This window comes from Solanum verrucosum, unplaced genomic scaffold, assembly GCF_900185275.1.
Source record: "Solanum verrucosum unplaced genomic scaffold, falcon-dt-bn FXZP01000058.1, whole genome shotgun sequence".
Lineage (NCBI taxonomy): Eukaryota > Viridiplantae > Streptophyta > Magnoliopsida > Solanales > Solanaceae > Solanum > Solanum verrucosum.
Genome location: NW_026020303.1, coordinates 2,921,367 through 2,943,974, shown reverse-complemented (window position 1 = coordinate 2,943,974; position 22,608 = coordinate 2,921,367). Strand labels below are relative to the sequence as shown.

Genomic DNA, 22,608 nt, shown 5'->3' with positions numbered 1-22,608 from the left:
ACTATGAGGGTTCCAATACCGGATGTTTGAAGATTCTAAGTGTAGAGCTACGGAGAGGGATTGACGGACCGTAGATCAATGTACGGTCCGTATTGGAGTTCCGTCGTTCGCTTCAGAGAAGCTGATTTTTGGGAAGCTAAAATATTTTCTAAGTCTTGGCTGAAGGAAGTGACTCACGGACCGTAGATCCATTGACAGTCCGTGCGTTAGTCTCGTTGAATGAAGACGCCTGCCTGAGCAAACATTACTTATTTTGTTTCCCTTTTAATTTTGGACTTGTTTTCTATAAATAGGGCATGTAAACCTCATTTTTGAGGGTTAGACTTTATTACTTTTATTCTACTTCTTGACTTGGGAGATTAACTTGTAACTTTAGCAATTCCTAATTTCCTAAGTTTGTTTTGTAGATTTGGGTGTCGCAATTAAAGTTGAATTTCTGGGTTTATTATTCTTCTTACGTAAGTTCATAATTCTTTCATCTATAACAATGAATTGTGTTCATATGATTATGGGTAACTAAACTCCACAACTAGGGTTGTGGGAACCATGAACTATTAACAATGTATTAATAGTAACTAAACAATTCTTGAATAGTGTTGTTTCATACATTGATAATTCTTTCGTTTAGAAGTCTTTTTAACGAGTGCACACATTAGAGCTCACCTAGTTGCTACTTGCCGGACAAAGGAGGTAATCAACTAGAAATGAATTATCAACATAGATTTAGTGTGATACTATCTAATAGGCTAGTGTCAATTTGTGCAAAGTAATAACTAAGACAAACATCGATGTGATGTATAATATGAGGTAAAGGTAAGGGTTAGTAAATTATACACACGTAGCCGGCCCAAGGTGCAGGATGAAATTCTCTAGATGTCGGACCAAGGATTTAGAGATACCTAACTTATCACTTTGCATGTAGTACACTAGGAAAGGATTGCTATTACTAGGATTACTTCGTTATGAGCTTGTAGGGAACACGTATACCCTAGTTAATTCTCTCATCTTTATAACAACCGAAATTGAATTTTGTTTACTAATTACTTATTGAATTCTTACAAATTGTTTCACAAATTACTCCCGCCCCCCTTTTTTAATTACTTGTTTTTGGAAGTAATTTGACTAAACAAATATAATTGTTGGTTAAAGTGAAGTATAAACCATTTTCCTCGTGGGATCGACCCCAACCTACGAGTTGGGTTCTTTACTTGATAATGATCGCTTATGCTTCTTTTGGGATGTGTAATTAGAGCGTATCATGAACCGAAGCCAACTCACTAGGCAAGTCTAATTCATAGGCACCTTTCCTAATGCACTTCAAGATTTGATTTAGGCCCACGTACCGGGGACTAAGGTTCCCCTTCTTACCAAATCACATCACACTTTTCATAGGTGAGATTTTCAAGTAGACCCAATCACCAATCTCAAATTCTAAATCCCTTCTTCTATTGTGGACATAAAACTTTTGCCAACTAAGGGCATCCTCAACATCTCTCTTATGAGTCGGACTTTTTCAATGGCCTTATAAACTAACTCAGGACCAAGTAGAGCAAATTCACCTACTTTAAACTAACCAACTGGAGATCTACACCTCCTACCATAAAGTGCTTCGAACGGAGGCATGGGAATGCTTGAGTGGTAGCTATTGTTGGAAGCAAACTCAATCAATGGGAGATAGTCATCCCAACTACCCTTCAAATCTATCACATATGCCCTCAACAAGTATTCTAAAGTTTGAATGGTGCGTTCCGCTTGACCATCCGTTTTAGGGTGGAAAGCGGTACTAAGCTTAACATTGGTACCAAGCCCTTTTGGAATGTCTTCCAAAAGTGTGAAGTAAATTGAGTACCCTGATCCGAAATGATATACAAGGGAACCCCATGCAAATTCATTATCCCGTTTATGTACAACTTGGCATAGTCTTTCCCCGAAAATGATGTTTTGACGGTAATAAAGTGGGCGCACTTTGTCATTCTATCAACAATGACCCAAATAGAATCATGTTACCTTCGATTACGAGGCAACCCCACAATAAAATCCATATTCAAATCCTCCCAATTCCAAGTGGGAATATCTATATCTTCGGATAACCCTTCCGGCATTTGATGCTCGGCCTTAACTTGTTAGCAATTCGGACACTTGGCTACAAAACAGTTACGCCCAAAAATAAAGGGCCTAACTAGTACTCGATACCCTAATACATCGTGTTACCCACTGAAACATACTAGGTAAACCAAACTATGAGGCAAAGAGATTGGGCAGCACAACCTCTAAAAAGTGAAGCTTGGACCCAGACATCATGACCTGAAAGAGAAAAACCATACAAACAATGGTAGACAAACCGAAAAAAATAAATACTATCTAGCCGACAAGGCCACAACCGAAAAATACCTACTTACACACACATATATATATGCCAAGACTATAGGCTGGAGGTTGAAACATACAAAAAGAAAACCCAGAATATTGTGTCCACAATAGCCTCTATGAGTGACATTAGCAATGTCGGGACAAGGCCCCAACTTTACCCAAACTGTACAACAAAAGTAAACATCCTCTGATAGCCCCAGGATAAGATGGAGCTTACCATCTCACAGTTGAACCTAAATCCTAGAGGGTAGGTCGATTAGAGTCCCTGCCTGTACCTGCTCGCACAAAACAAAAGCAATGTCTCTATGCAAAGAGACGTTAGTACGAATAAAATGTACTGGTATGTAAAGCGTAAAGTAAAATCATAAACATTTACTGTAAAAGGGTAATAGAGATACTACCTCAAACTGAAATCCAAATAATCTCCATGGCTGACCTTTAGCCCCCTAATACTTAAATTTTGATATTATGCTCAAATATCGTATGTCATGAATATATATATATAGATGCAAATGCATGACATACCTAACCAAATGCAAGAAATGGTGGTGCTTTTCGGTAGCGAACCGGCATCATATTCGCCAACTTGTGGCCATCTATGTCTCATACATATAAATATAGGCAATAGGTCCCATACCTCCCGATTATAGCTCGGGAGTTGAATGCATAACATATCATGTCATGGATTTATAACAACTATGAGTTATTGTTGTCATGTTGTAAATCTTGGCCCATTTGTATTGTTATTCTCATAACCCCATAATAACTTTCGTATAACATATAGCAATCTCATGGAACTTGATATGTTCTTCCAAATAAGCTTGAAAAGTTAACTCAAATTTTAGAAGGATAACCTAACCTTGTTGATATTCATAACAAGTTTAATGTGACTTACTTAGTTCCTAACTTGGTTACTAGATAATTTAAAAAAAGAAATATTTCAAAAACCAATTGTTCTAATAGTTTACATTTAAATTATATTTGATAGTTTTGAAGATTGTGAGTAACTTTAAAGATTTTTTAAATAATAACTTTAGTGAAGAAAGAGGGCTGGTCACAATTAATAAGGGTCTCACATGACATTTTAATTCACATCACCGAAGGAAGAATACAAATTTATACGTGCGGACATATAATCAAGGAAACGGATAAAATGACATGTAGATGTTGAGCACTCTATTTATCCGAACGAGTGGAATATCAAAATAATAGAATCATGAAAATAATTCAGCTGAGATGCCAATGCCTTTTAATGAAGGTCTTTCTAGTAGGAGAATAGCAAAATATCATATTCGGCGTTTTAGGATTTTCCCAGGAGTGGTGCTAAAATGAGGGACGTAGGTTCACCTTAACATACCATTCCAATGAACGCTCGAATGGCCGTAGCTTCTTCACGAAAGTTGTTCCTTACGTCCTAAGCTTCGTAAACACTATATATACACAGATGGTACGTACCTATAAACAGTTCATAATTAATCTTAAATAGGCAGATTTGCCATATTGCCCCAACTTGTCGAAACGTCCGTAGAAATTCATAAAAGAGTCCCGAGATGTTTACCTTGGATAACCAAGTGTAAAACTTGAAAAAAAACGAATAACTACAAGTTTATATCTTCAAAAACTAGCTCCAAAGGCAACTAATAGAAGGGAAAAACCATTGCCACATGTAGAGATCACGTTTCTGGGCACTGGGACACCTTTAATGGTAGAAATCGTCAGAAACTAACCTTCATCATGCAAGAACTCCATAGGAACTCTCTCTTAAGATTTCTTTTTGGTTTGGAAATAAAATGAATGTTTTCATGGCTTAAAACATTGAGTAAGCCAACATACCATATATTTGACCTAACACGGAGTCTGCCCCGGCAGTCCGTAGTAAAACCCTCATTACTTTTTACTCCGATGTCGGTTGGATACGGGGTTTTATGTGTTGCAAACTAAACTCGTAGTCCTTCAATTTAATGGGTGATAGGACTTATAACTCTTTATATATTTGGAGAAATCATCCAAGACATTTGAGCAAAGATAAGAATATATTATCCACAGGGTATGGGACAAGTTAAATCTTTCAAACGGGTGAAGTTCTACCCGAGCCATTTCTTTTATCAAGAACTTTGTTTGAGGGGCCCCTTTGACCTAACACTTTAGTTTAGCTCCTTGATATTGCCACCTATTTTGGAATCTTCATCTCCAATGTATGATACAAAGTCATATACAACTCATATAACCATGCCATATTATGCCTCATATATTATACATGATTAGAGAAAAAGTACGACATCTTACATCCCCCCCTCCCTTATGAACATTTGCCCTCGAATGGATCTAGACAATTCCTTTGTTGTGTGTTTTTCTTTTTTTCTAATAGGACTCTATTTGCGAGTCTATATTTGTTAAAGTCGCAAATCTGAAGTCAAATCCTTAAATTTTTAACTATTAAGCTTTGCATAGGTATATCATAAGAAGACATATAAATTTCACCTTCAAGCTACTTAAATCTAACTAAGTCATTGTGAAGAAATAATTGCCAATTATCAAAATGTGACTCACCTTAAGTCGTAAACAGTTGGGGGTACTGCTTCATCATTTCCTCTTTCGCTTCCCTAGTCATTTCCTCGACGTTGATATTTTCCCGTAACACTTTCACATAAGCTACATCTTATTTCGAAGCTTCCTTATACGTGAAGGATCTCCAATGCACTTCCGCAACACAGAAACATGAAATACAGGATGAACTACTTCCAATTATGACGGTAAATCAAGCTCGTGGACTACTATACTTATCTTCTGAATAATCTTATACAGTCCAACATACCTAATACTATGCTTCCCTTTCTTTCCGAATCACATGATTCCCTTCAAAGGCGATACCTTCAGGTAAACCCAATTTTCTACATCACACTTTAAGTTCCGTCGGCAAACATCTGTATAAGACTTAGGTCGACACTGTGATGTATGAAGCCGATCTCTAATAAGCTTAACCTTTTCAATCGCTTATTGGAATAGATTGGGACCTAGCAAATTTGCTTCCCCGAGCTCAAACCAACTGATTGGGGACCTACACTTCCTCTCGTATAGTGCTTCGTATAGGGGTAATTTGAATACTAGCTTGATAGTTGTTATTATAAGAGAACCCGATAAGAGGTATCTGTTGATCCCAATTTCCTTTAAAATCCAGCACACAAGCAGTAACATATCCTCAACCGTCTGAATAGTACGTTCTGCCTGTCCATCAGTTTGTGGATGAAAAGCGGTGCTAAGACTTACGTGAGTGCCTAAACCCTTCTGAAACGATCTCCAAAAATGTTCTGTAAATTGAGCTCCTCGATTTGAGATAATAGATAATGGAACTTAGTGAAGGTGAACAATCTCCTGAATGTAAAGCCTAGCATATTCTTCAGCTGAATATGTCATCTAAACTGGTAAGAAATGAGCAGATTTCGTTAGCCTATCGATAATTACCCAAATGGAATCAAACCTTCATGGTGTGCGAGTCAAACCATTGATGAAGTCCATATTTATCATATCCCATTTCCATAATGAAAGCTCAATATACTGGGTTAGGCCTCCAGGCTTCTGATGTAACTTGTTGACAGTTGGGACATTCAGTTACCATATCCGCAATATCTTTTTTCATGCCATTCCACCAATAAACCTGTCGAAGGTCATGATACATCTTCGTCGCTATATGGTGAGATCTATATCTAGAACAATGGGCCTCTAAAAGAATATTTTTATGGAGCTCTTCAACTGCCAATAAACATAAGCGACCCTGGTATCTAAGGACTCTATCTCCAGTTAGCTCAAATAAGGGGTGTTGTTGATGTGGAATCTTTTCTCTCAATTTCCTAACTTTCGGATCTTCATGTTGCCGCCTTTTCACATCAGTAAGAAAGGAAGATTCTGCCATATTCTTAATGATAACACCTCTGCCTCCTGCATCTACCAAGTGTACTTGCAAATTAACTAGTTGGCATAAGTCTTATAATTCCAGTCTTATCAGTTTCAACATGACTTAGAATACCTTTGACTTTCGGTTGAGCGCATCAGCCCCAACATTAGCTTTGCAGGGATGATATCAAATGTCAACATTGTAGTCCTTTAATTTTTTTATCCATCTCATTTGTCGTAGGTTAAACTACCTCTGCTTAAGTAAGTACAAAAGGCTATGATGATGGTAAAAATATCTATATGAACCCCGTAGAGATGTCACCACATTTTTAGGGCAAAGACATCTATAGCCAACTGAAGACTGTGTGCAGGATAATTCTACTCATGCTTCTGCAACTGTCTAGAAGCGTATGCAATAACCTTACCATGCTGCATAAAAACACAACCTAGGCCAATTCTTGAGGAATCACAATAAACAACATAGCCGTAATTACCATCTGGAAGAGTTAGGATAGGTGCAATGGTAAGGATTTTTTTTAGTTCTTGAAAGCTCTGTTCGCATGCGTTGGTCCACTGAAACATAGTTGCCTTATGTTTCAATTTTTTCAGTGGTGCAGAGGTAGAAGATAATCCCTCCACAAACCTTTGGTAATACCCCGCCAAGCCTTAAAAATTGCGAGCCTATATTAGATTCAAGGGCCTTGGCCAAGGCATCACTACGACAATCTTTTGTCCATTAACCTTAATACCCTCACTTGTAACAACATGACCAAGAAAAGGTACTGAAGTAAGCCAGAAATAACATTTAGAGAATTTAGCATATATCCTTCAATGTTTGAGAATTTGCAATACAGTTCGCAAGAGGTCTGCATGCTCCGCTTTCGACTGCGAATATATAAGAATGTCATCAATAAACACAATCACAAATTCATCCAAGACTGGTTTGAAGACCCGATTCATAAGATCCATATAGGATGTTGTAGAATTTGTAAGCCCCAAAACATGACAAGGAACTCAAAATGGCCATACCTCATCCGAAATGTTGTTTTTACGATATCAACTTCCCTGACTCGCAACTGATGTTGACCAGAGTGCAAGTCAATCTTGGAAAAGCATTTGGCACCTTGTAACTAATGGAATAAGTCATCAATCCATGGAAGAGGATATTTATTCTTTATAGTGACTTTATTTAGCTGTCTATAGTCAATACACATCCGTAAGGATCCATCTTTCATTCGAACAAAGAGCATTGTGTACCCCATGGGGAAGTAGTTGGCCTGATAAAGCCTTTAACGAGCAAGTCCTTCAGTTGTTCCTTCAATTCTCTTAATTCTGTAGGTGTCATTCTATAGGGAAGAATCAATATAGGTTGCGTATCAGGAAGCAAGTATATAGAGAAATTAATTTCAATTTCTCGGGAAATCCTTGAAGATCATTAGGGAATACTTTTGGAATTTCATTCACGATAGGAATTGGTTGAATAGTCATGGGCTTCTTAGCAATATCATGTACATGAACCATATGGTATATACAACGTTTAGCAATCAACTTCCGAGCCCTAAGGTTTGAAAAAAACTTACCCTTAGGTGTGACTGCATTACCCTTCCACTGAAGGACTGGTTCACCTGGTAAGTAAAATCGGACTATCTTTGCACGACAATCAATATTAGCGTAGCAAGCTATCAACCAATCCATACCCATGATAACATCAAAATCTAGCATAATCAACTCTACTAAAACAGTGTAGGTTGGACGATCATTAGTTAATACCATACAACTCTAATAGACAAGTCTAGCTAAAATAGAATCTCCAACCGATGTAGACACCTCAACTGGTTGTGGCAACAACTCAAATTTTATGTCAATCTTCCTAACAATAAAATGGAGTAATATATGAAAATGTAGAGCCAAGATCTATCAGTGCGTAAACATCTTGAGAAGATATCGTCAATATACCTTTAACAACATCAGGGGATGCCTCTGAATCTTGTCGTCCTGTGAGTGCATAAAAGCGATTCTGACCACCGACCCAATCAGCGATCCGCACTTTAGTCATTTTCATCGCCATTTTGCTTTTGCCTTAAGCATCTACAGGTTCTGTAACTTTGAGCGATATGACACTGCATCGCGGAACTGTTCATTGACTCACCTACTGCTCCTTTCTCTCGCAGACTAGATTTTCTCCTCCAGGGCTTGACATTCTAGAACTTTAGGCGAGACCCTATGTCATGACCCAAGCCTAGGGCCTAGACGTGACATGGCGAATGAGGAACCCGAAGGAACCCCAAACAAGCCTCTCAAACTTGTCATCACACTTCATCGGTCGCGGAAGTACATTTAACATTAATTAACGGGAAATAGGGACTAAGGGCAAACCATTTCAAAATGACATCGTAGAACAAGAGTCAAGCTCATTTACAAAATACTTGTTCAACGCACACCTCTACATACATATATAGGACGGGGCCATGACATACTACCGGCTCCCCTCATAGTCAAAATACAATTGCAAGCTAAAGTCTGAAAACATAGGAGTAGGAAACATAACATAGCCCTCGAATCATTGAGGACTCACCAACAACTCGGATAAGCACCGTACTAGCCACGTGAATGGAGAGAAGGATCAAGAGTAGCTCCGGTCCCTACATGGTGACATCATGTAGGCAAAATATGCATTAGTACTTGGAATGTACTAAGTATGCGGGGTGCAACACAACAATAGACAAGGACACAATCGAAATACAAGAAATAGTTTCATAGGCATTATGAATAACAATATGAGGATGCATGATCAAAGTGAAGTCAAAACATGTTTAAGTAAATCTATACTAATAGTAGATATCATATGTGTATGCATGATCCAACCAATCTATAACCCCAACTTAGGATGGGGGATGCCGTTCACACCCGGACACCCTGGTGGCAAGGTATAAACCCCTCACATGGTTGATGTTGGTCACACCCCAAGCATCCTAGGTGGTGAGATATAAACCTCTCACATGGTTGATGTTGGTCACACCCCAAGCATCCTAGGTGGTGAGATATAAACCTCTCACATGGTTGATGTTGGTCAATCCCCAAGCATCCTAGGTGGTGGGATATAAACCTCTCACATGGTTGTCCGGTTCTTTTCCCCCGGACCGGGCATGGTCATGCAACACTTTATATAGGAAATTCCCATTAGGCTCTAATGGAATATCACGTATGGAATGAACATATACACAAGCTTAGTTTGTCATCAACACATCTCTGGATATCCATACATCTCATAACTCAAGCTTTAAAGCATCGATTCATCAATTCTCCATAGTTGGACATTTTGTCAAACACCTTGAAGGCATGTAATGGAATCAAAGAGCATGGAAAATAGGGTAGTAATTATGCAGCAAAACCAGTGAACAACCTACAACAACACCTTTTTAATACCCACAATACCACGTGAAAATCTCCACATCCATTCCAAATTTAGGTTCAAGTTCTAGAGTCACAACATGCTCAAAACAATCACTTTTCATGTTTAAAATTCATTGTGCAGGAAATTATTACAAAGAACAAGACTAATTTATGAATCTTAACTTAAACCATGAATTAGTGAGTAGAATAGAGTCTAGGCACTATGGGTGGAAGGACCCATGAGTTCAACACCACATACCTTGAGTTGTTATGAAAGTCTTGAGAGTGTCTTCAATGGAAGCTTGGAACTTGGAGCAAGAGTCTCTTCAATCTTGAGGAAGGTTTTGGATTAGGGTTCTTGAGAGAACTTGAGAGAAAATGTGTCTAAGTATGGGAGAGGTGTTTTGGGAAATGTTTTAGAGATGGGAATTGAACTAATGGTATATAGGAAATAACATATGCCCTTTGGAAAAATGGTCCAACACTTTGAAAAAAAAATGAGGCGGGTGAACAGTAAAAACGCTCACTGGAAATTGCCTTTCCTGCCGGACAGATTTTACGAAAATGGGCATAACTTCTTCGTCCGAACTCCGAATGAGGTGAAACGAAGTGCGTTAGGTAGCTAACTCAAAGGGCTTTCCATGGATATGTTATTGGCCACCCAATAATTTGTGTGCTAGGAGATATGACCCTCCAAAGTGGACCCTCGAAAAAGGCTTCACTTGGAAATTTCGGATTTTGATACGGTTGCTCTAAAATTTGGTTTAGACCCATTTCCCACTCAATTTGACCCCCTAAACAAGAATATGAAGTCGGATTTTCGAAAAATGAAACGGATTTTTTTTATATATAGCTAAACAAGTTTCCGGTAACTTCCGAAGCACATTTTTAAGAACTTTTTGGGTCATTTCAATATCTCCCCCTTGGGAAAATTCGTCCCCGAATGTGGAAGAGACGTACAAGGCAAGACTTAGTAAGAACATATCAGCATACAAGTCAATATAATCGTTATTGAACTTAAGTCAAAACCATATTGGTCATGGCATCGACCCCAACATACAAGTTTTGTTCTTTACATGATAACAATCGCTTATGCTTCTGAAGAAAGGTGTAATTTGAGCGTATCAAATTTTGGTGCCGCTGCCAGTGAATTGACTTTTAGATTAAGTTTAACTACGTTATTGAACTTTAGTCAAATATTTTCTAATTTTACTTTTTCTTTTCTTTTTGTCTCTTTCAGGGTCATACTCTAGTGTATGCCATGTACACGGAACCAAGGCGAACCACTTACTTCCTACGATCCCGAACTGAATAGAGCTTCACGGATAATTAATAATCAAGGAGTTTTGGTTAACCCTATCGGGTGAGAGTTAGATGAAGGTGTTGAATTGCAACCTCCAAGGGTAATTGATGCGAATAATCAAGCTCCAGTTGAGAATAGATTGGGAGATACACTGAGGGCACATGAACCACAAGGACCACTTCTACATGAAGATTTCAGGGTCAACCTTAATATTATCGATTCTGATGGATCTCTTGTCCTACCACCTCTACCTCAGGGGCATACATTTCTGGTGATAGTAGCTTGATGCAGATATTTACAGCGAGGGGCTTGTTTGCGGGGTTTTCAGCGAATGATCCACATGCTCACATAGCCAAACTTAGTAGGCGTTTGACAATGCGATACCATATCATGATACGTTATCATGAGATGGAATCAACGTTTGGACATGCGATTTTATGATGATTCAATCTCATGATTCCATATCATGAGATGTGATTCCATATTCTCCAAAAACCATGATATGGAATCATATGGGAATTCCATATCATGATTTCAGATATTTTAATACAAAAATTAATCCATGAGTTTATATTTTTTTAAAACAACACCACAATTATATCTACTGACCATTTATTTCATATATGTAAATAAAATATATAATCACATATTTACTTTTTAAAATTGATTATTCTCACAAACATATAATCACTTTAACTGACACCAACCTATTGTTGATTAATAAATTTGTTATGGTCATTTACTCCAACACTAAATTTATTACTTCTACCGTTTGGTGTGAATGATGGAACGTATATAGAAAGGGAGGTTCCTAAAGCGGTGCAACAAGCATATCATAATCTTAAAGAAAGAAGATCACAAAATGTCTTATGTGCTTGTGATATTGATATGTGATTTACCTTTGTTGTTGTTGGTGAGGAAGGTACTGCACATGATAGTAAAATATTTGAGAATGCACTTGTTGAACCAATGTCACAATTTCCATTTCCGCCACTTGGTAACTTTAAATTACATCCTTAGAATAAATATTATTTATTTACACAAAGCTATCTCATTTACATCACATATGCTTTTAGTAATTCTTTAAAAAAATGTTTGTTGGTAGATAAATATTTTGTTTTTGATGTTGGTTTCTGAAACACAAAATGATTTTTAGCTCCATAAAAAGGACTACGCTATCATTTGCAAGATTACCGAGGAAGTGAAAGAGAGCCTCAAAATGTCAAAGAATTGTTTAATTATAGGCATTCTCTGCGCAATGTGATTGAACGTACTTTCAGAGCTTGGAAAACTAGATTTAGCATACTGAAACAAGGCATGTACCATTATGATATTGATACACAAGTGAAAATAGTTATAGTTTGTGTAGTGTTACATATTTATTTGTGAGAATACCAAAGTACTGATGAAATATTTATGGTCTACGATCATGAAAATATAGTTGCGGATGATATTAACCAACAAATGGCTCAAAGTAACAATGTTGGTTCGTCTTCTCGGTCAAATGAACGAGAAATGCAAGTTCAACGTGAGAAAATTATCCGTACTATGTGGGAGTATTATATTAAAGACTAGTACACTATAACTTATGTTCAATTTGTTTTATTGAATTAAAGTTTGATGAAACAATTACTTAAGTGGGTAAAAAATAGCTTTAAAATAATTTATTATGTTACCAAATAAGATTTAATAAACAATTGGGGCTATTTTAATAGTTTTACAACTTATGGGATTCTTATGAGTCTGAGAAAATATATAACACAAAAATTTCATATCACATGTCCAAACAAAACACAAATTTAATATCATGATTCCATATTATGATACCATATCATGATTCCATATCGCATGGCCAAACAGGCCCTTAATCATGTCGGCAAAAGATGTATAGGTCGATCGGATTGGGATATGAATGTCATTGGGTTGTTGTGTTCCCCCTGTCATTGACTGGAGATGCTATTGTGTGCTTCAACGAACTCCTTTGCAATTAAATCTATACATGGGAGCAGTTGACAGAGCAGTTTTTAACAAGATTCTTTCAAGTGTCCAAGAAGTTGAACAAGAAGGATAAACTCAACAACTTTGTAGAATTACCTGGAGAGTCTGTCAGTTGTTCTTGGGATAGGTTCACTGCCTTCATTAGGGGTGTCCCGGATCACTGTATTGATGATGAGTCATTAAAGGAGTACTTCTACCAAGGACAAGATGATAATGGTAAGGCAGTGCTCGATACTACTGTGGGAGGTTCATACGGTGAATTTGCACAAATTACAGAGAAAATGGAGAAGATATCTCGAAATAATAAAACTTGGAGCACTAGAAAGTCAGACACTGGGAGGAGAACATTGGTAGTTCCAGCTACAAACAACCAGCACGCATATGAGATTCGCGAGGAGATGGCACATATGAGAACTGAACCAGGGTTGGTGTTAAAGCCTGTGACTAGAGGAGTGGAGAAGGTAAATGCGGTGAACTATTTGACTAGAACTCCACCACCGGTAGAGGAGCATTATTTTGAAGAGGATGCTTATGCGGTGAATGAGCAGACGGGGGGTTTCCGACCAAACGCCTAAGGTTCGAACACAGATAATAGGCACCAAGGTCTGAACTATGGCAATTAGAACCGCGAGGGTCAATATGTCTGGGATGGGAAATACAATAGCGACAACAATTACAATCGGAACAACTATGGCAATAGAAACGATCGAGCTGGACCTTATGTTCCTCCTCAAAATTGGGATTCAACTCCTAAAGAAGCTGGAGGTAATAAGTCACGTATTGTGGATATGATGCAAAAAATGATGAAGAGGTTTGACGCGACTGATGAGAATGTGAAGGAGATGTGAAATGACTTGTCTGGTATTGGTCAAAATGATGACGCCAATGCAGTGTCGATCAAACATCTTGAGCTACAGATGACTCAGTTGTCAACTATAGTAAACCCACGTCAACCTGGCACTCTTTCTAGTAATAATATCAAAAATCCAAAGAATGATGGACATTGCATGGCAGTCATGACTCGAGGAGGTAAGAAAACCATTGATCCACCTATGTCGTGTGGGTAGAAACTAATGCTAGTAAAGATGATTATGTGGTTTAGGTGGCTGGAGAGTCCAAGAATGCAACAAAGAAGGAAAAAGAGGTAACTTAGAAAGTTGTCCCTATATCTTGACCTCCACCTCCTTTCCCTCAAAGATTAGTGAAAAAGACTGAAGAAAGCAAATACCGCATGTCTATTAGCATGTTGAAGTAGCTTTCCATCAATGTTACGTTGATCGAGGCTTTAGAGCAAATGTTTGGGTATGCTAAATTTATGAAGGTTATGATGACCAAGAAAAGGGTCGTGAGCTTCGAGGATGATGATAGATTGTAACATTGTAGCGCTATTGCTACTAGGTCCCTTGTGCAGAAGAAGGAGGATCCTGGTGACGTTACTATTTCATGTACCATCGGGTTATTGCATTTTGTTAAGGCATTGTGTGATCTTGGGGCTAGCATTAATCTGTTGCCATTGTCGATTTACAGAAGTTTAGGTTTGGGAGATCCAAAACTGATTGTGATGCGATTGCTCATGGTCGACAGAACTGTGAAGAGGCCCACTGGTGTGCTCCATGATGTACTAGTGAAAGTGGAGTCGTTCATCTTTTCGGTAAATTTTGTGATTCTTGATTGTGAAGTTAATTTTGAGGTTCCCATCATTCTTGGGAGACCATTTTTAGCTACTGGGCGCGATATGGTTGCTATGGAAAAGGGGCAGATGAATTTAATACTGAACAATGAAGAGGCGACTTACAACAGTTGTACGTCTATGAAGCAAAGTAGTGAGCTCCAATTGGTATCGGCGATAACATATAGAGTTGAGAATGTGTCTGAGGTGCAGATTGAAGGGTGTTAAGGCACTAGCAGCGGTTATGATGAAATTTGAGAGTGATGTTATTGAAGAGTATAATGAGTTGGTCGCCGCACTTGATAGGTACGAATATCGTTCGAAACCAAAGAAGCTGGAGTTAGCCATGAAATATGATGAGTCCGCACCCGCAAGACCATCTGTTGTGCAGGCACCGAAATTGGAGCTTAAGGCTCTACCATCACATTTGAAGTATGTATTCTTGGGTAAAGATGATACTTTATCGGTCATCATTCCTACAGATTTGAATGGGCGACAAGTAGAGTGTTTGGTTTCTATGTTAAAGAGATTCAAACGAGCTATTGTGTGGACTATTGCGGACATTATTGGGATCCCTCCTAGTATCTGTTCTCATAAAATCCAACTCATGCTAGATCACAAGTCTAGTATTTAGCACCAGAGAAGATTAAATCCGCCTATGCAAGATGTAATTAAAAAAGAGATCATCAAGTGGTTGGAAGCTGGAGTTAACTATCCCATTGCAGATAGTAGTTGGGTATGTCATGTTCAATGTGTACCCAAGAAAGGTGGGATTACTGTGGTTCCTAATGAGAGAAATGGGCTTGTTCCGATGTGGGCAGTGACTGGATGGAGAGTCTGCATGGACTACCGAAAGCTAAATGCTTGGACAAAAAATGATCATTTCCATATGCCATTCATGGATCACATGTTGGATAAACTTGTAGGTAAGGGTTGGTATTGTTTTCTTGATGGTTATTCAGGCTACAATCAGATTTCTATAGCCCTAGAGAACTAAGAGAAGACCACCTTCACTTGCCCTTATGGGACTTCCGCATTCAAACGGATGCCATTTGGGTTGTGTAATGCTCCAGTGACCTTCCAGCGTTGTATGATGTCGATATTCTCTAATATGGTGGAGAACACAATTGAGGTATTTATGGATGATTACTCTGTGATAGGTGACTCTTTTGATCGATGTCTGGATTATTTGGCTGAGGTGCTTAAAAAGTGTGAAGACTACAATCTGGTGCTAAATTGGGAGAAATGCCACTTTATGGTGAAAGAAGGGATAGTTCTGGGTCATCCGATTTCTTAGAAGGGCATTGAGGTTGATAGAACAAAAGTAGAGGTAATAGAAAAGTTCCCCCCACCTATTTGTGTAAAAGGTGTTAGAAGTGTTTTTGGGCATGTAGGTTTCTATAGGAGGTTCATCAAAGACTTCTCTAAAATTGCACATCCATTGTGCAAACTGCTCGAAAAAGAGGATAAGTTTGATTTTGATGATGTTGGTCTAAGAGCATTTGGGGAGTTAAAGGAGAAGTTTGTTACTGCATCCATCATTATTTCACCAGATTGGGGACAATAGTTTGAGGTAATGTGCGATGCGAGTGGAGTGGCGCTTGGTGTAGTGTTAGGACAGAGGAGAAAGAAATATCTTCATCCTATTTACTATGCCAGCATAGCTCTAAATGTGTCATAGATATGAATTAATAAGAACAGTAATAACAAAACGACAAGAGTTAAAACATAAGCAAGAAAGACTACAATACAACATATATGTAGGAGTATGTCAAAAGTCTTTACTAGCACAAAGAAAAGTAATATTTAAATTACAATTAGATATACAAAAAATAGAGTATAAATTAAAACATAATTTAAAATGAATAAGGAAGAATTTGCTATAGAAGAAAAAAGCTATGAAAATCCGGAAGGATTAAAAATAAAAATAATATTTTCAAACTTAGGAAGAAGGTATAAAAATATAGGTGAAAATCTATATCTAATGATAGAAAAAGACACAGTAAGATTAGAAGATAGTCTAACTGCAATGGTACGAATAACTAGAGAAAATGAAGAAATAGATAGGAAAAAAGAAATAGATACAATAAAACAACAAGCAAAATTAGAAATACAACAGATTGAAGAAGTAAAAAATGATAAAATAATTGCCTTAGAAAAAGAATTAACTATGCTTAAAGAATTATATGCGGCTAAACAAAAAGAAAAAGAAATAGAAACAAACTTAAAAATGGAGATAGAAAAATTTAAGGAACAACTAACTAAAGAAAACCTAGATATAGGAATTGATAATGTTGATATAGATGAAAACTGCTCAGAACAAGGCTCAGATATAAGTGAAACATATACAGAAATAATAGAAAAAATAGAAGAAACCGAAACAATCAATAAGATAGAAATAAATACGGAAGAAGTTAAAAATGAAGCAAGTACGAGTACACCAGAAGTAAAAAATCCAAAAACACTAAGACCTAATTATTATACAATTAGTTATGAAGATTCTGATAGATATGATTGTTTATGGAATAAGAGACTAAACAAAAAATGGACACCATCAACAACATCCCGCAATAACGGATTTTTAGATCTAGATTGTGTAACGGATATAAATAAAACAATACAATTATGGGTAGGATATATATCAAAACAACTAATAGATAATAAAATTGGAATGTCAGAAGTACCAGGATATATAGAAAGAACACTTTTAGGAACGGTAAAATTATGGTTACAAAATTTAGCAGAAGAAAGCATAAAAACATTAAGAAATAATAAGAAAATAGACGGAGATAGTGCGACCACACCAATCGATATATTAAATAAATATGAAATAGCCATAAGAAATGAATTCAGTAGTACAACTACAGAAGTAGAAGAGCAGAATAAAGAAAAACAGCTACATAGGAATTTAATGTTAAAACTAGCTATATGTAACATGTGCTACATAGACGAATATACATGTGTATTTAGAGAATATTATTATAAAGGAACATATAATGCAGAAGAATCAAAAGAAATAAGAAAATTATATTTTACAAATTACCAGAACCATTTAGTTCTAAAATAATAAAAGATTGGAACGAAGCAGGATTACAAGATACACTTTGAGCAAGAATGAGATATTTACAAAAATTGTATTCAGCAATATGTGAAAAATATAGAGAAGACATAAAAATGGAAAAAAACAATAATTAAAAACCTAGCATGTTGTAAAGATAAGATAGCACCTCAATTTGGATGCAATGATAATTATTATAAAAAGAAATATAGAAAACCAGGGAAATATAAAAAATATAAATCCCAATACAGGTATAAAAGACCAAGAAGAAGGTATTACATAAAAAAATACTAAAGCAAAAAGACCTTTTAGACCAAAGAAAAAAATAACAGAATGTACATGTTATAATTGTGGAAAACTAGGACACTTTGCTAAAGATTGTAAATTACCCAAAAATCCAAAGAAAAAACAAATATCTGAAATAATAATTAATGATGAAACATATACACAAATAGATTATATAGATTACGAACCAGATAGTGATGATAGTATATATGAATTTGAATCGTTTGAGAACGAAATATCTGAAAATGAAATAGAAGAAAATAATGACTGAAAAAGACGTACAAATGATAAATAAAGAAGAATATACAAATGAAGAATCTACGGAACAGAAGGTAATATTTGATACCAATATATTTGAACAAATAAAAGGAAAAGAATTAGATCTCAGTGTAGAAAAAATATTTAAGATACCATTAGTAAGAAATATATTTAAAAGACAAAAAGAGGAATACTATGTAGTGAGCCAAAAAGAACACATAATAGATTGTAAATATACCAAAGGAAAAACAAGAATACCTATAATAAATAAAAGGATAATAAATAAAGAAATACAAGAAATTAAAGCTAAGGAACCGATAAAATACGTACACTTAGGTGGAACAGAAATATTAATAAAAGCTTGTTTTAGAGAAGGAATAGATACACCAATAGAAATATAATTAGCAGATGACAGAATAGTAGAACCAATAGAAAGAAGTATAATAAGTGCAGTAAAAGGAAATTTAATATACCAAAAATTTAAATTTATAATAAGTGCTAATTATTCAGTAGCAATAAATGATAGAAATATAGATAAATGATTAGTATTATATTGGAAAATGTCAGGAATAGAATTAGCCCCAGGAAGTAAAATATTTACAGCCCGCTGTAAAAATCTATATGTATTAACAACAAAACATAAGATAACAGCAAAAAATAAGATAAATAAAATAAAAATAGAGAATCCTTTTGAACAAATTGTAACAGTGATAGATAATAATGATTATAGTTACAAAGAAATAGACATAGAAGAGGATCTAGAAATAGTGAGTGATAGGATAAGTACATCAAAAAGAATGAAAAACATAGATAAAAATATTGATACGTCCCAACCCTTAAGAAAATCAGTAGAATATCAAAGAATAAAAGAAATTGAACCATATCACTACTATATAACTGGAATAATAGAACAAAGAAAACATATCATTATAATAAATACTGGACAAGAAGAAAATTATATACCAAGAGAATTAGTATCGGAAGAAGAGATAACCTCTAAAGAACAAGTATGCCCAGAATTACCAAAAGAATTGTTACATATAGAGGAAACAACTCAAAAAGAAATAATCATAGGAGGTATAATAATATTAATAGACTTTAAAATATATCAAGAAGACAATATAATATTAGGAATAAAATGGTTAGAAGAAATGAAACCATATAATTTAGAAAATACCCAATTAACAATAACTTATAAAAATAAAAAGATTATAGTAAAAAGAGCATTATGAAAATTTATATACTTGCAAAAATAATAGTAGAAAATTACTACAACAGATATTATACTCCAATGATAGATACAGGAGCAGAAGCAAACATGTGTAAACATAACTGTCTACCAGATGAAAAATGGGAAAAACTAAAAACACCTATAGTCGTCACAGGATTTAATAATGAAGGAAGTATGATAACATATAAAGCAAAAAATATAAAGTTACAAATATGGGATAAAATATTAACTATAGAAGATATATATAGTTATGAATTTATAAATAAAGACATGCTTTTAGGAATGCCATTTCTAGAAAAACTATATACCCATGTAATAACAAAAACACATTGGTGGTTTACCACACCATGTAAACAAAAGATAGGAGCAAAAAGAGTAAGTAATAAAAACAGAAAACCTACACCATGGATTAAAGGAAGTGAAAAAAATCACTCAAAAATTAGAAAATGTTAAAGAAAATACCCACAATATAGAATTAATAATATTTTCAATAGATAAATTAAAATTAATTCAAGAAAAATTAGATATGTTATATAGTGAAGATCCCTTAAAAGGATGGGAAAACCATAAAACAAAAGTAAAAATTGAACTAATTGATGAAAATAGCATAATAACCCAAAAACCATTGAAATATAATTTTGAAGATCTAAAAGAATTTAAAATGCATATAAAAGAATTACTAGATAACAAATATATACAAGAAAGTAATAGCAAACATACAAGTCCAACATTCATAGTAAATAAACACAGCGAACAAAAAAGAGGTAAAAGTCGTATGGTTATTGACTATAGAAATTTAAATGCAAAGACAAAAACATATAATTACCCCATACCTAACAAAGTATTAAAAGTAAGACAAATACAAGGATATAATTATTTTAGTAAATTTGATTGTAAATCAGGATTTTATCATCTAAAGTTAGAAGAAGAATCTAAAAAATTAACAGCTTTTACAGTACCACAAGGATTCTATGAATGGAACGTACTACCATTTGGATACAAAAATGCACCAGGTAGATACCAACATTTCATGGATAATTATTTCAACCAATTAGAAAATTGCATAGTATACATAGATGATATATTGTTATATTCACGAACAGAAGAAGATCATATACGATTGTTAGAAAAATTTATACATATTATAACATACTCAGGAATAAGTTTAAGTAAGAAAAAGGCAGAAATAATGAAGAATCAAATAGAATTTTTAGGAATACAAATAGATAAAAATGGTATAAAAATGCAAAACCATATAGTACAAAAAATAATAAATTCTGACGAACAAATAGATACGAAAAAGAAATTACAATCATTTTTAGGTCTAGTAAACCAAGTAAGAGAATATATACCTAATTTAGCAGAAAATCTAAAACCTTTGCACAAAAAATTGAAGAAAGATGTAGAATATTATTTTGATAAAAAAGATCAAGAACAAATACAAAAAATAAAATCATTATGTAAGAAGTTGCCTAAATTATATTTTTCAGATGAAAATAAAATTTTTATATACATAGTAGAATCAGATGCAAGCGAAATAAGTTATGGAGGAGTACTAAAGTATAAATACGATAAAGAGAAAATAGAACATCATTGTAGATACTACTCAGGAACGTTTACAAATCCTGAAATAAAATGGGAGATAAATAGAAAAGAATTATATGCACTATATAAATGTTTATTAGCTTTTGAACCATATATAGTATATAATAAGTTCATTGTAAGAACAGATAATACGCAGGTGAAATGGTGGATTACAAGGAAGATACAAGATTCAGTAACAACAAAAGAAATACGAAGACTAGTATTAAATATACAGAATTTTACATTTACAATAGAAGTAATAAGTACTAACAAAAATGTCATTGCAGACTACATATCAAGACAAAGCTACACAGACGGACCTAGACAAAGATGAAAAAACATTCAATGCTATAGCAATGCTTTGTACAAAGATAGATAACATGGATAAAGAGCTACAACAAATAAAAAGTCAGCAGCATGACGGTAAACATGCGGAGCTAAGTCGATCGGAAGACTTAAAAATTCCAGAGCTAGAAGGTGACGCTGGGAAACACCGAAAAACCCAAACTAACAATTTGTTACATGCAGCTACAGGTAGCACATCATCTACAAAAGAGGAGAAAAGATATGTCAATACAAATATGAACAAGATATTCGAAAAACCATTTATACCCAAAAAACAAAACCCCATATTTGTACCACCTCAAATAAATACCTATGAGGAAAGTCTAAACTAGGACAAAAAGACCTATAACCATATAACCAGAGCATATATAGAAAATATTCACAAAATACAAACCTTTTTAAATAAATACCCCAGATCAAAAACTACCCAAAATCCACATGAAGATTATATTACTCAAACTTTGCAAGGATATAATAAACTAATCGCTTTACCTAAGACAAATGCAAACCTAATAACAACTTGCTATAACTATGGATTATTGAACACAGTATATACCCAAACTGGAGATGAAATAGCTACGATACCAGAGTTACATAAAGCATTCATGAACTACAAGAGAATAACTAAAGGAACTTTGTTTTATATAAAGTTTTATTCAGCACCAGCAGAAATACTTTACGACGAAATAAAACCAATTATACAAGTTATAAAAATTGGACTAACTAAAGAAATGATTATACCGGAAAAAATAGAGGAGCAAGAGGAGATACAAAAAGTAGAGATACCAGCATTCTATGCAGCAAAAAGGATTATTGGAATAGGTACTATACTGAATGAGTTAACATCTAATTATTTGAACAACAATTCAATATGGAGTTATTATTCACGGGAACAAACAATGATATATTTGAATTGTCGAGAATTTAGAGCAGCAGATATGGAAGAACTCAGGCAATGGGCGCTAAGTCTGCTAAAACCTGAGCAACAACCTACAACAAGAGCTATAAGGAAGGATTTTATCTCTTCAGAAATAATGACCAGATACTGCAAAACTATTGGCCATAAATATCCGGATCATCAATGTTCCAAATGTCAAGGCGAAGATAACGTGATCCCAGACGTGCAGCTAGAGTAAAAACAAGAAGTGGCAACGTGCAGCTAGAGTAAAAACAAGAAGTGGCAAGACCGACAAGATAAAAAGGAAAAGCTATGCTAAGAGGAG

At 35.2% G+C, this 22,608-nt stretch overlaps 1 protein-coding gene and 1 pseudogene across 1 annotated transcript in view; both read left to right on the top strand.

Moving 5' to 3' along the window:
• Nucleotides 1-638: 638 nt before the first annotated feature.
• The window catches only part of LOC125835020 (ATP-citrate synthase alpha chain protein 2), an 877,357-nt gene continuing 855,387 nt past the window's right edge, over nucleotides 639-22,608 (top strand). Inside the window, exon 1 of the mRNA XM_049514162.1 lies at nucleotides 639-644. The gene's annotated coding sequence lies outside the window, so the exon portion shown is untranslated. The remainder of the gene's footprint in view (nucleotides 645-22,608) is intronic.
• Nucleotides 21,316-22,521, top strand: LOC125835021 (uncharacterized; annotated as a pseudogene).